A 15,460-nucleotide genomic window follows, 5' to 3' on the forward strand; every position below is an offset into this window, starting at 1 on the left:
AAAAAATTCTGAAGTCTCTTGCTCAAACCTGAGAGAAGGAGAGTTCCTTGCCTGCAGAGCAGGATCAGAGAGGTTTCCAGAACTAATGGTTTTAAGTTGTAAGCAGAGGTTTTTGGATCCCACTGGTAAAGTGGGTGGTCCTGGTTCTGGCTGAGGCCTTTAGGTACCTGTTTTAATATTTTAATGTAGAGTTTTAGCTGAAGTTTTACATACTGGGAGATATTACAAAGTATCAGTGGGGCAACGCAGAACCAATTTAATAAGAAAATAATTCAGGTCGTGCATAGTGGTCCAGGCCTATAAATTCAGCATTTGGAAGGCTTAGGTAAGAGGATTGAGATCAAGGTCATCCTAGTCAACATGAGATCCTGTCTCAGAAAACAAAACAAAAATCTTAAACAGCCAAAATTAAAAGAACCGCCAATAAATACCGAATCTCAGTGAGATGGCAACTTTCTGCTTTTAGTTTAAATGCATTGTAAAAACCAAAGAATGGGAAGGCTGGAGAGATAGCTCAGGTGATGAGACAGCTTGCCAAGGAACTGTAAGGATCAGAGTTTGGATCCCAGCACCTATGCAAAATAATGGATAAGGATGGAAGATGACTCAGTAGGTAAAATGTCTGCTGTCCAAGCATGAGGACTAGAGTTCAGATCCCCAGCACCCACTTAAAAGCTGGGTGCAGCAGCGCATGTCTATAAACCCAGCACTGGGGAGGCAGAGACGGGTGGATCCCTGGTGTTCATTGGCCAGCCAGTCTAGTTGAAAAAGCAAATTTCAGGTTCAGTGAGACCCTGTCTCAAAAATTAAAATTAAGATGGAACAGGAGGCAGAGGCACATAATTTCTGTAAGATTCAGGCCAGCCTGGTCTACACAGAGTTGCAGGCCAGTCAGGGCTACATATTGAAACCCAGTCTTTTTAAAAAAGAAGAGCCAGGCCTGGTTAATCCCAGCACTTGGAAGGCAGAGGCAGGTGGATCTCTCTGAGTTCGACGAGGCCAGCCTGATCATAGCGAGTTCCAGGCTAACTAGGGCTATAGGGAGACCCTGTCTCAAAAAGGACCAAAAAATAAAACTATAAACAAAACAAAAACAACAACAACAAAAATATCAGGGGCTGAAGAGATGGCTCAGTGGATAAGAGTACTGGCTGCTCTTCCAGAGGACCCGGGTTCGATTCTCTGTACCCACAAGGCTGCTAACAACCATTCGGAACTCCCCTTCCAGGGGAATCCCACGCCCTCTTCTGAACTCCTTGGGCACTGCACAACAAAGGTGCACTTAAAATATAAAGGTGAAAAAGGTGGAAAAGCAACTAAGGAAGACACCTGGCACTGACCTCTGTCTGACCTCCATATGCACATACAGTGAGCACACACAACACCACACACAAAATAAAAGAAAATAAAAGTGGAAGAATTCAAGTGACTGGGGGACAAACAATATGTACAAGTGCAAAGCCTCACGACACTGAAATGTCAGTATGTAATCTCAACTGTGTTCACTGGGGAAAGAAGTGACTGGCTGTAAACCAGGGCCTGTTCTGTTTGTCTGTAAACCATAATACAAAAAAAAAAAAAAAATCATCATAATACAAAAAACTGGGGGCTGGAGAGATGGCTCAATGGTTAAGAACACTAGTTGTTCATGCAGAAGACCCAGGTTCAAATCCCAGCACCCACAATGGCAGCTAACAATTGTCTTTAACTCCAGTCCCAGGGGATCTGACAGCCTCTTCTGACCTCCATGGGCATTGCATGACATGGGTGCACTTACATACATGCAAGTAATACACACACATAATAATTAAAAATTTAAGAAAAATACAAAAAAAATCAGCACAGCCAAATGCAAATCCATGGCATAGATACTGAGGTAAGGAAAACAAGAAGCCTCTGAAAGCTTTCAGATAGAAAAGGATGACCACCAGCTGATGCAGGGCTCTAATAAAAATACTGAGGGCTGGAGAGAAGCTCAGCGGTTAAGAACACAGGCTACTCTTGCAGAGGACCTGGGTTGGGTTCCCAGCACACACCTGGCCACTAACAACTCCAACTCCAGTTCCAGGGGATCCAATGCCCTCTTCTGGTCTCCACAGGCACTGCATGACACAGGTACAATTACATGCAGGCAAAACACTCAAAAAAAAGTTCTTTTCTTAAAAAAAAAAAAGAGGAATAAGCCAGGCAGGGTGGCCCACACCCTTAATCCCAGCACTCAGGAGGCAGAAGCAGACAGATCTTTGTGAGATCAAGGTCAGCCTGGTCTACAGGGAGACCCCGTCTCAAAAAAAGGGGAAGCTGTCAAGAGGCCCATAGCACCCCCATACAAAAGAAGTTCCCCCTGCCCTGGCTACCTCATCCTACACCCTTATGTTTAGAGGTGGAACTCAAATGGGACCAGGGCACACTAACCTCTCCTCAGAGAAGCTTTGCAACACCAATTGGACTTCCTGAGATGTGGGCAATAGAGGGATCAAATTTCCTCTCTTTGTTCCAGAAACCAGCCCACCCACACACAACCTGAAGGGTTGGAGGTTTAAACCACAAAGTCTTAAACCCTAGTGTTCTTGGCCATCTCTCCCACTTCTCCCTAATTACAATACAAGACGAGGTTCCAAGACTGTGCTAGCCAGCAGGACTCTAAAGCTGGGTGGATGGACAGGAGGCTGGAGTAAACAAATCTGTGCTTTGCAAAATCAAGCCCCCCAGGCACTGTGCAGAAGGTACTCAAGTGAGGGGCATGAAAATGTGGTTTTATGTGGCTTTAAAACTGACAAGGGGCCCTCTGTTGTAGCAGCACACCTTTAATTAAACCCAGCACTTAGGCAGAGTAGGCAAATCTCTTTGAGTTTGAGGCCATCGGGGTCTACATAGCATGTTCCAGGCCAGCCAGGGCTACATGATGAGACTCTGTCTCAACAACAACAACAACAAACAAACAACAAAAAAAGACAAGGGTCAAGGCAGGTTTCTGAGCCAAGCAGTTCTGGGCTGCAAGATTAACAGCAATCTTCACACTGAAATGATCTTAAAGATGGAGCAGCTGCCAGTCGAAAATCTGACTAGCTGTGCCACTATAAGAAATTTAAATCTCTACTACAAATTAAAATCCTGTATCAAAGGATCCTGGTTTCACCTGTGAAAATGTTCCTACAGGAATTAAAGTTAGCAATAAAAATCTAAATTACTTTCAATGTAAAGAATTGCCCCTTTAGCCGGGCCTGCCTCCTTGGGAGGCAGACGCAGGCGGATCTCTGTGAGTTCTAGGCCAGCCTGGTCTACATAGTGAGTTCCAGGACAGCTGGGGCTACAGGGAGACCCTGTCTCAAAAAGATCAAAAAAAAAAATTGCCCCTTTATCCTGTATTTTTGTTACTAAAACATCCTTTCTAGAGATAGAGACTGGAGAGATGAGATGGCACAGGGTTTAAGAGCACTAGCTGGGGGTTCACTTCCTAGTACCCACATGGCAACTTACAACTTCTATACCTGCAGTTCAGGGAACCCAGAACCCTCTTCTTGCTTCCATGGTCACCAGGCATACAAGCAGTGTACAATTATCACGTAGGTAAAATACACATAGAAAATAATAAATAATCTTTTTAAAAAAATTTCTTTCTGGAGGCCAGAGAGCTGGCTCTACAGTCAAGAGCATTTGGATTCAGTTCCCAGAACCCACATGGTGGCTAACAACTCTCGTAACTCCAGTTCCAGGGGATCCAACGCCCTCTTCTGGCCTCTGTGGGCATTGCATGCACAGGTGCACTTACATGTAGGCAAAGCATTCATATACACAATATAAATTAATGTATTTATCAAGGCAAGCTTTTATAGGCGGATAATTTTTCTTAAGGGACAAAGCTTAGTGGGCATTTTTTTTTTTTCGTTTTTTGAGGCAGGTCTCCCTGTAGCCCCAGCTGGCCCCAAACTCATGGAGACCCACCAGCCTCTCTGCTTCCTGTGCTGGGATTAAAGGCGTGCATCACCACATTCAGCATAGTGTACATATTTTTAAATTATGCCAATATTGTTTGCAAATAACTGATATTAGTGCCTTAAAGAAGGGGTTTAACTCACTTTAATTCAGGAATTGGGAATGGACCCTCCCCAAACATGGCTTTATATTAGGAAACAGAGATTACCAGAACATGGGGAATTTTCTTTGCTGCACAAATAACGAATGTCACATAAAGATTACTTTCCTCACTAAACATAAATAATGAACCCAGTAATAACCACTTGCAAAATTATCATCATTCAGTTTCTGATTCCAATTTTGAACAAGACAAAAAACTACCTTCAAAGATACAGCTACCAGCTGGGTGTGGTGGTGCATGGCTTTAATCCCAGCACTTGGGAGCCAGAGGCAGGCAGATCTCTGTCATGGAAACCAGCTCAAAAAGACCCACCCCTCCCAAAAAAAAGATACAGCTGCCACAGACAATTAAAAAAAAAAACCTTTTGGGGCTGGAGAGATGGCTCAGAGGTTGGGAGCACTGGCTGCTCTTGCATAGGACCCAGGTTCGATTCCCAGCACTAAAAGATGTCTAGCAACTGTCTATTAACTCCAGTTCCAGGGGATCCTACACCTTCTTCTGGCCTCCTCGGGCATTATATGACACAGGTATACCTACCCACATTCAGCCAATACACTCATACACGTAAAAATAAAAAGCATTATGGCACACATCTTTGTCCTAGTACTCAGGAGGCAGAGGTAGAGGGATCCCTGTGAGTTTAAGGCCAGCCTGGGTTAAGTGAGATTTTTGTCCCCAAAACAACAACAAAACCCTAAGCAAACAAAAGGGAGTGGGGGATGTATTTCAGTGGTAGACAGCTTTACCTAGCATCCAATAATCCACCATTCAATTCTCCAGTACCACCAAAAGCACCAGAAACACCACCTGGACCAGAGTTGCAGACAGCAAGAGTGATGGGTGACCACAGGAGGGGCAAGAAAATAAAGAGTTTGGTATGTTCAAGGTAGGTTTGATTTCAAGCATTGTAAAAGAAATAATGATACAGGGCACAATATGGGAGAATGCCACATCCTAGTAAAATGTTTAACTGTTCCTGCCTGGGAAAGGACAAGGTATCATGGGAGATGTTTAACACAACTCCAAGTGGGAATTAGCACACCTCTTTTGGCAAGCTTGCAGCCAAGAAGTGAGGGAAGCCAGCTTGGGCAACCTTCCCCCTGGGTGCTCAGGTGAAGTAACACTGTGGGAGGCCAGGTATATCTACACTGAAGCTTCAGACAACAGGCAGCCGCTCTTTTAACTGAGTGTACAGTTTATCGTTTTCTTCTGAACAATGTGCTTTCTAGTCAAGGGGGGAAAACAGGACCACCTCTCAAAGCCCAGGTGTAACAGGACTGTGAACTCCTCTTCCAGCAAAAGGCACTTTTTTCTTTCTGGAGATGTGAGGCTGGCACTATTGCATATGAGTTAAGTGCTTTACTAGTCAAGTGCTCTCCCAGTTCTTTCAGTTAGTATTGCTAAGGAGACCAAGTCCTGTGCTGGAGAGAGGACTCAGAGGACAGGAGTTCAGACTCCCAGATCCCAACTAACAGCTGAGCAGGAGTGACAACCACCTGCTATCTCAGCACTTGACAGGCGCTGTGCCTCAACACTGTGCCAGTGCAGAGGAAGACACCTGATGTCATTTCTGGGCCTTCACATGCAGTAGGTACACATGTGCACTGGCACCTGAACACAAGCTCAAACACGCATACACACACATGCACACATACATCACATTCACATGGCATGGGGGGGGCGGGCGGGAAGGCTGGTCCCAACAACTGGCTTCAAGCAATCCTCCAGGCTTTGGCCTCCCAAAGTTGTTGGGTTTACAGGTGCCTGTCCAGTAAGACAAACCTTTATTCTGAAACAAATGCAGCATCACATACAGTTCTAAGAAGCTGGCCGGAAAGTACTCTTTTCCTACAGCACATTATCCTGACCTAGATTCTGACTCAACAGTGTCGGGTACAGAAGTTCCTTTCTGGCCCAGCATAGTGGCACACACCTTTAATCCCAACACTCGGGAAGCAGAGGCAGGCGGATCTCTGTGAGTTCAAGGCCAGCCTGGTCTACATAGTGAGTTCCAGGACAGCTGGGGCTACAGGGAGACCCTGTCTCAAAAAGACCAAAAAAAAAAAAAGTTCCTTTCCATGCAGCCCTCCATCCCAACCACTCATCCAGTCAGCTGGAGAGAGGCTCAGTGGTTAAGAGTACATACTGCTCTTCCAGAGGACCTGAGTTCAATACCCAGCAACCACATGAGGCAGCTCAGACACGCCTGTAACTCCAGCTCCTGGAAGATCCAAACCTGTCTTCCATGGGTACCTGCACACACAAACAGACACATACATATACACATATATTAAAATTAAAATTTAAACTGAAAAATAAAAGACTGTCAGAGAGAGGGCAAGGGTACACAGCTCACTGGTAGAGTGCATGAGATGCTGAGGTTCAAATCCAACCACCACAGAAAGAAAACAAACATCACAGAACAAGATTATAGAGCTGGATGATAGCTCAGTGAGTAAAAGCACTTGCTGTGCAAGCATGATGTTCAGAGTTCAAATCCCCTGCTGGCCAGTCAGTCAAGCGGGAATAACCAGTCCTGGGTCCAAAGAGACTCTATCTCAAAGGAATAAACCAAATTCCAAGTCCTCCACTGGCCTCTTTAGGCATGAGGTACATATACTCTCACAAAAGAAATGGGATTAATGTGGAATGTGCACCCTTTCACACTTGTTTCTGTGGCAGAGGTGCCTGCCTCATGCCTCAGTCAGCTGGGCATGTGCTGCTTGGGGAGGGGGAGGCAGGAGGAGCAAAGACAACAAATCCAGGCCAACCACTTCAGCATAGTGACACCTATTACAAAACCCAAACAATTACAAAGTTCTAAAAGCACTCTCCTTTGCTGTAGCTAAGCAGCATTTCAGGGCATAGATGCCGCAGCTTAGTGAGGGACTCACAGGTTAATTACAGATCTAAGCTCCAACAACATTAAGAACATTTATGCCACTTTTTGTTTTTTATTATGTATTTTTAGGTTGTCAGGCTTGTTCAGCAAGCCTTTACCTGCTGAGCCATCTTACTGGCCCACTGTTTGGAAAGATTTGATTATTTATTTATTTATTTATTTTATGTGTACGTGTGTATTGCCTGCATGTAGGTAAGTGCACCCGTGTCATGCAATGCCTGTGAAGGACAGAAGAGGCTGTCAGATCCCCAGGACCGGAGTTACAGACAGTTGTTAGCTGCCATGTGGGTGCTGGGATTCGAACCCGGGTCTTCTGCAAGAACAGTCAGTGTTCTTAACCGCTGAGCCATCTCTCCAGCCCCGGAAAGACTTACTTTTATTTATGTGTTCGTATACATATCTGTGTGTGCCACAAGTGCACCAGGTTTCCTTAGAGGCCAGAAGAAGGCATGGAGTTGATTACAGGCAGTTGTGAGCTGACTGATGTGGGTGCTGAGAACTGAACCCAGGGGGTCTTCTGGAAGAGCAAGTACTCTGAAACATTGAGCCATCTTTCCAGCCCCCATTTTTTGTTTGTTTGTTTGTTTGTGAGACAGCGCCTCTCTTGGTAGCTCAGGGAGCTCCGCCTCCCTTCTACTGGGGTAGGAGGATCAGTTGGCTCAAGGCCAGCCTGGGCTATGATGAGACTTCATATCATACGAAAAACAAGAAGTCAGTGCTTAGAGCACTCTGACTTGCAGGAGTGAGGACCTCAGTTTGCTCTTCAATCCCACAAGAAAATCCAATGAATAAATTGCGGACAAGCACCACAGCACACATAACTGAACCCTGCTGCCTGCCTCCAGTCAATATACCTTCACTGTGCAGCTATGGTCAGTAGCCTGAAGTACCTCCACACCACTGCCAAAATTAGCCCTTCCTGCAATGCCCCTGACTTCCTGGCAGCAGTGTCAGAGTCCCTATGAGCCAGGAGTCTCAACTGCTTAGTTCTGTGCTGTTGACACCTACACCTTCTGTTACTGCTGTTTCAAAACAGCTTCCAAGCTGGGCTTGGTGGTACATGCTTTCAATCCCAGCACTAAGGAGGCATAGGCAGGTGGATCTCTGTGTTCAAGGCTAGCCTGGTCTAGATAGTGAATTCCAGGCCAGGTGGGGCTACAGGGAGATCTCAAAAAAACAAAACAAAACAACCCCCCCACCCGAAAACCAAAACAGCTTCCAACTCCAAGTAACTGGGACTACAACTACAGGCCTGTCTGACTGTTTAAAACATGAATTATACAAGAGCAAAAATTAAACTGCAAAAGCCCTCAACAGTGGCACTAAGAAGCAAATCTATCTTGCACTTTATTCTTTAACACTACAGATAGGTTAGGCATGGTTCAGGCTTGAAATCCCAGCACTTTAGAGATGGATGCCTGAGGATCAGGAGTTCAGAGCCAGGCCCAACCACATAGCAACTTGGAGGCTAGCCTGGGTTGCATGAGGCTGTCTAAAGAACCAAAAAATTTAAAAGCACACAGACACAGTTCAAAGGCAAGCAGCAGCAAATCAAGGGGTGGAAGGACTGATGAATCCACTCCACCAGAGCCCTGAGCTCCAGCATAGTCCTCACAGAAAAGAAGACTACTTACTGCTAGTTTGTCCAAGGACCTACCATGCTCATCCAAATATGCCAGCACAACCACTTCAGACTAACCAAGCCAGGCAAGATTAATCCCAGCACTCCAGAGGCAGAGGCAGGCAGATCTCTGTGAGTTCAAGGCCAGCCTATTCCACATAGTGAGTTCCAGGCCAGCTAGGGCTACATGGAGACCCTGTCTCAAAAAGACCAAAAAATAAAAAACAAACAAAAATCTATATCCTAAGGACAGAGTACACACTTTCAAGTTTGTAACTGAATGATCCTTCATGCCATACACAGCCAAGAAAAAAGCCCTCAGAAGCTGGGTAGAGTGGTACAAGCCTATAATCCAGCAGGAGGCTGAAGCAACAGGACTACTGAGTCAGATGCCAGCCTGGGTTGCAGAGATCGTTCAGCAGTTAAAAGAACTGACTGCTCTTACAGAGGACCCGAGTTCAGTTCCTAGCACCCACATGGTAGCTAACAACATCCATAACTCCAGTTCCATGGTAACTCGATGGCCTCTTCTGACCTCCTGAGGCAATGTGCGACAACAGTGCATCTTCATCCACGTAGGCAATACCACACACATTAAAATAAAAATAAGTGGGCCGAGCATGGTGGCGCACACCTTTAATCCCAGCACTCGGGAGGCAGAGGCAGGCGGATTTCTGTGAGTTCAAGGCCAGCCTGGTCTACATAGTGAGTTCCAGGACAGCTGGGGCTACAGGGAAACCCTGTCTCAAAAAGACAAAAAAAAAAGTTAAAAAAATTAATAAAAATAACTTAAAAAAAATTTTTTTAAGGATGGCGGGCATGGTCTATCTAGTGAGTTCCAGGACAGCTGGAGCTATAGGGAGACCCTGTCTCAAAAAGACAAAAAAAAAAGTTAAAAAAATTAATAAAAATAACTTAAAAAAAATTTTTTTAAGGATGGCGGGCATGGTCTATCTAGTGAGTTCCAGGACAGCTGGAGCTATAGGGAGACCCTGTCTCAAAAAAGACAATCAATCAATCAATCAATCAAATAAAAAAGATGACAGGACTAGAGAGATGGCTTACAATTCAAAGTATTGACTGCTCTTGCAAAGGACCCAGATTCAGTTCCCAGGAATTCATACTGGGTGGTTCACAACTGCCTCTAACTCCAGACCCAGGGGACAACTCCCTATTCTGGCCTCCGTGGGCTTTGTACAACACAGGGGCAATTACATACATACAGGCAAAACACTCATACACATAAACTAAAAGAAAAATAGTAAAGGAGGAAGAGGACAGAGGTGCCTCAGTACAGTGCTTGCCATGCAAATATGAGGACCTAAGTTGGCCCCAGGACCATATGAAAAAATCTGAGCTGATGGCATGTGCTTTGTAATCTTAACAGTGAAGAAGCGGACATAGGCAGACAGATCTTTGGGGCTGAATGGCCAGTCAGCCTGGCCTAACCGGGTGAGTTCCAGGCTGGTGAGGAAAAAGAGCAAGGTGGACTACATGCTGGACACTGTCTTCTGGCCTCCATACACACCACCCTCACACACATTCACATCCTCACATAAGACACACAAATAGGAGGCCAGAGAGCTGGTTCAGTGGTTAAGAGCCCTGGCTGCTCTTGAAGAGGACCTAGGTTCAGTTCTCAGAACCCACACAGCAGATGACTACCGCCTGTAACTCCAGTTCCAGGGAATCCAAATGCCCTCTTCTGACCTCTGTGGGCATTCCAAACACATGGTGTTATGCAGGCAAAAACACTCATATACACATAAAAATAAATATAAATGGGGGAGTAAAGGAAAAGCACCTCTTATGATGCAGAAGCCAGGCATGGTGGCATACGCCTTTAGTCTCAGCACTTGGGAGGCAGAGGCAGGCAGATCTCTGTGAGTTCAAGGCTAACCTGGTCTACATAGTGAGTTCCAGGTCAGCTGGGGCTACAGGGAGACCCTGTCTCAAAAAGACCAGAAAAAAAAAGAAAAAAAAAAGATGCAGAGGCAGGGAGGATCAGGAGTTCAAGGGCATCCTAAGGTACACAGTAGGCAGAGACAACTCTGGGCTACTGAAACCTGTCTTGAGAAAAGGTACACCTGATGCCCCTATCTTCCCTGGTGTCGGTGGTGACTCACCCCAGAGAATGTACCTACTTGCTTCAGGCCCCCACCCTCTTCACTCACATGCATATTCCAGCCAAACTTCTCTCTGCTCTTACTCTAAACCACTGGAAACAGTAACCAAATCCCAAAGTCCCTGGCTTTGTAATGATGGGGTAAAGGGGGTAAGGGGAGCACGCAACACATAGCACCTCAAAACAGAGTCCTAATCCCCTAAAGACCCCATCAAAGCAAGGTCCCAACCTGAGGATGGCACCCCCAGCACTGGGAAACCTAGGTCAAAAGAATCAAGGTTCTGAGGCTAAAACATGTGACCCTGCTTCAGAGAGAAAAAAAGAAGCTGTAAGTTCAGGAGCCACACATCCTTTCTGAATGGCACAAAAAGCACTGACAAAATGCTGCACAGACTGACTCTGAGGGAAGTAAATGTATCTCTTAACAGTAAAAGCAGCAGGATGGTTGAGGGAAACCCTGGGCCAGGAAAAGGAATTAGAATCAAAAAAAGAAGGCAAGGGCTGGTGTGGGGTGCACACCTTTAATCCCAGCACTGAGGAGGCAAGCAGATCTCTGTGAGATTTATTGAGTGCCAGGCCACCTGGGGCTATGGGGAGACCCTATTTCAAAAAAATTAAACAAAACAAAAAGGCAAGACCAGGCGTGATGACTGAAGCTTGTAATCCCAGCACTCGGCAGGCAGAGGCTGTCTAAGGCTAGCCTGGGCTAAATAAAGTATGAGATCCTGCCTAGGTAGAAGGAGAGAGCCAAGGGAGCTGCCGGATCCCAGAGAGAACATCTCCCCCATCTTGCTCCAGTGCAGAAACAGACAAGATGCTGCTAACCCACAGGCAAAAAGGGTCAACTTCCAGATTGCCCCTTCTCCGGCACAAGCTTCTGATAATACCTGGACGCCTTCTCCAAAGCAGAAAGTTGGGAAGAGTGCTGGCAGTGCTGGTGCACACACAGAGAAGTAACCCAGCTACCCCCATGCTCAGGTAGAACAGCAAGTGCAAGGCCAACTTGGCCTATGCAGCAAGACCCTCTTTAAAAAAAAAAAAAAAAAAAAAGCACGGAAAAGCAGAGATATCTGGCTAGAGGACAACAGGAAGAACTTGATAAAAATAAGGAACACCACAGACTCCACAAAGGAACATTAGCCTACAAAACATCACTAAAAGGAACCAAAGGAATTTTTGCCTACAGGTACCCACCAAGTTCCAAAGAAACAATGAAAACTGCAAACCATCAGGAGCTATCTTAGCTGTAGAAGAGTGATTCCCAGGCTGGTCCAAATTTCCAGCAGATAGAATGATAAATCAGAGCCCCGTGCTGCCAAGGCCAAGCTTAGCACTCACTGATCACCAGTCTGTAATCTCCACTGCAGTCTCCGCGAGCCAGCACCCAGGGCCTGCAGATTCCACTCACAAACCTCAGTCACCAGAAGTCATGTACATTGTAAGCTTCCTGTCAGGAGCCAAGACCTCAGCTCTCCTGGACAGTATGCTGGAACCTTGCTCCTCTCCAGTTGTGCATGAGGCTCTAGTTCCCACACTCCATTCATAGGCTGGGAGGCCAAACTCCATCCTCTGAGCAATCCAGAGGGGTTCCCAGACTTGGGTGAAAGACACTGGAAAAATTCTAAACTTCAACACTCACTTTGGATGGCATCTCTTGTTTTCCTGTGGACCCAATGTCATCATACTAAACATTTTAATTAGCATCAATGAAGAACCAGAGACATTGAAAATACCTGAATGCCAAGAGGTAGGCTTAGCACAGAACCTGAAAATGAAGCTGCTTTGCTCATCTGCCACGTGCCTAAGCAGCAACTTACCAGCAATTTTGCAAATACTAGGAAGAGACGGATTACTTTGAGGGTCGGGGGGGAGATGACACAGGACACACAAATCATAACACACTGCGAGTAACTCCTGCAAGTTGTGAATTAACCCGAGGAAAATCCTCATCAACTGCCTGAAGAAATAAAAACACTTGTTCAAAAGACTTTAAGTATGTCAATCCTGTAGAATACAGAGCCCCCAGAATATCACACACATCACTGTTGAGGAGGGCTGGACGCAGAGTCTAAGCACTCTGGAAAACATGCAGTATCAATGAAAACCACCAGGTCTAAAAAACAGGAAGCTCAAAGGCTCATTCTTAAGTTTGGGTCTTGATCTGAGGGATACCTGCAGAGCTAGGCCGTGAGAACCCAGGGATGAACAAAATGCGGGACCACCTGGGGAAGGGATTCGAATAGGCTAACACCGTTGAAGACAAAAGAGAGTATGTTTCCCGCCTTGGAAACCGGGGAAAAATCTGGGATGCAGTAAGGGAGCAGGACAAAGGAAAAAACGGGATGACGGAGGGGGATCGCCCCAGCTGTCCCAGCTGGGATGCTCTGGATGCGAGGGGGGTGTGTGCTTCAGGCACGTGCGCGCGTGCGCCAGGATGTAGCAACAGACAAAAGCAAAGCCTGCAGGGGAGAGCGAGGCAGCGGCCAAGGGGTGGTGGTGGAGGGGAACACACAGTACGCGTGCAACATCCCCCCCACCCCCACCCCCGACGCAGCGGCCTGGTCCGAGGGGGCCGCGCACGGGGGGAATGGATGCGCGCGCACCGGGGCCCAGCCGTCGCCATTTTGTTTCCAGTGCACAATGGGGGAGAGTAACGGCCAGGCGCGGGAGCGAGGTCGGAGGAGAAGGAGCGAGACGCTGAGGGTGCGGGGCGGGGGAGAACCGAGCGGAGGGGAGGGTTGGCAGGGTGGCAGTAGTCGTGCCACCCGTGTCCCCTCAGGCCGGCCCACGCTGACAACTGAGGGGCAGGGACGGGGGGAGGGGCGCAGGCGGGATACGCCACATTGCGGCTTACCTTGTCGGCGTCCCCCTTTCTCAGCTGCCGCCGCCGCCGCCGCCCTCCGGCCACCAGCCCACCGGGGTATTTAACCTCCCTCTCAAAAATTAAAAAAAAAGCCACTCGGTACACGCCGGGGCTGCTCCAGTACCAACTGCAATGGCGAGAAGAGGAGGAGGAGCCGGGGCCGGGGGCGAGCGGGCTGGCGGGTGCGCGCCAGGGAAGCCGTGGGGACACGTGACGCCGAGCCCCGCCCCTCAGAGTCACGTGCTGCTGCACGGCCGCCCTGCCCTCAGGGAATGGGAGGGGCGAGAGGCGTTGGGGAGGGCGTGGCTAAACATAGTGACGTTGCCAGTTCTGTCCAGCCCCCAGGGGGTGGGAGGAAGAAGGGAGCGGGGTGGGTGTTAGGTAGGCGCTGGGGATAAGTTCACGGGGTAATGATGCGACGCTGCCCTACGCCTAGTGGGTTGGAGGAGTGAAATTCACGTGGGGATCTGAGCGCGAGCTGGATCACGTGACTGAGAAGCGCGGACTGCCGTTGGTCACCTAACGCCCACCTCCTTCGAGGTTGCTAGGCCACGTGACAGTGACGAACGCCCTTTCTCTTTCACCTGCTAGGGGCTTTAGTTCCTTCACCTTTCGTTTTTTCTCTGTCCGTGATCCTCTACCAGCTGACGAGACCCGATTTTTTTCTATAGGTTTTTGTAATGGCGGCTTTTCCCGAGCGACTATTACCACGCGACGCCTTGCCGAGGGGCGGGTACTTTGATAGGCTGGAGGAGTTAAAGCGAATGTGCACGCCATGTTGACGCCGTGGTCTGGAGTAGGCTGTCAGAAACGGCTCTGAGACTCTGGCACGCGGGTGAGCTTCTGAACGCTTCGGCGTGCTTCTGAGCGCGTTGCAACCTCTGTGGGGCCCTTCACCTTACGGGGTCCTTGGTGGACCTGCGCTCGGCCTCGAAGCCGGAAGTACGTGAGAAGGGCCGGACCGAAAACCCACCCGACTGTATTCCATGCCGGAGGCGGCGTTCTTCAGTCCGGCACTTCGGGTTGCGGAGTTATCTCGCCGTTGTTTTTGTATTTTTGGCAAGCAGTTTTGGTAGGTTGTCCAGGCTGATGTAGAACTTGACAATTCTGCTTCCACTTGCCTTGTAGCTGCGATTTAATACACAGAACCACCATGACACCAGGCCGTTTTAAGTATTTTTTGTTTTGTCTTTTCGAGACAGGGTCTCCCTGTAGCCCCCGCTGCCATGGAACTCACTAAGTAGACCAAGCTGGCCTTAAAACTCAGTGAGATCCGCCTGCCTCTGCCTCCCTAGTGCTGGGCCACTACAACCCGCTTCTTGAGAGTTTTTAATAGAACATCTGTTTTTGTGATAGTATTTGAAATGTGGGGCTAGGGATGTGACTCAGTGCTAAGAGTGCTTACTGAGTATTAGGAGACCTTGGATCAACAAGTTTCCAGTACCACAGAAGTCAAAAGCCAGACAAAATAGGAAAGATCAAAGTCAGCCTCACTCCAACACCCAGGTCCCTCTCTCGGTAGCCATTCTAATAAATAGTAGATACACGGAGTTGGCATCTCACTTTTTTTTCTAATTTATTTTTATTTTATGTGTATGAGTGTATTGCTTGCATGTATGTAAGTGTACCGGTGTCCTTCAGTGCCCTCAGGACAGAGGAGGACATCGGAGCCCCTGGAACTAGAGTTACAGATGGTTGCTAGCCATCCTGTGGGTACTGGGATTGAACCTGGGATCTGCAACTCTTCCACTGAGCTATAGTTCCTGTCCTGGCTTTTTTTTTTTTTTTTTTTTTTAATTAACTCATTTACTAGGTTTCAGAGATATGTACCATTTAAAGAAATTTTTTTC

General features: G+C 47.5%; 1 protein-coding gene across 13 annotated transcripts in view; it reads right to left on the reverse strand.

Annotated features, from left to right (window-relative positions):
• Ilf3 (interleukin enhancer binding factor 3) overlaps nucleotides 1-13,810 on the reverse strand; it is a 37,339-nt gene extending 23,529 nt beyond the window's left edge. For 8 of the 13 annotated variants that reach the window (XM_008850019.3, XM_017802441.2, XM_008850018.3 and 5 more), the window contains exon 1: nucleotides 13,602-13,809. The gene's annotated coding sequence lies outside the window, so the exon portion shown is untranslated. Of the gene's footprint in view, nucleotides 1-6,245; nucleotides 6,306-13,601 lie in introns of those variants that run through there. The other 5 variants (XM_029554530.1, XM_029554529.1, XM_017802440.2 and 2 more) reach the window with 2 other exon arrangements.
• Between the last annotated feature and the right edge of the window lie 1,650 nt (nucleotides 13,811-15,460).

This window comes from Nannospalax galili, unplaced genomic scaffold (assembly GCF_000622305.1).
Source record: "Nannospalax galili isolate Female #2095 unplaced genomic scaffold, S.galili_v1.0 scaffold1685, whole genome shotgun sequence".
NCBI classification, from domain to species: domain Eukaryota; kingdom Metazoa; phylum Chordata; class Mammalia; order Rodentia; family Spalacidae; genus Nannospalax; species Nannospalax galili.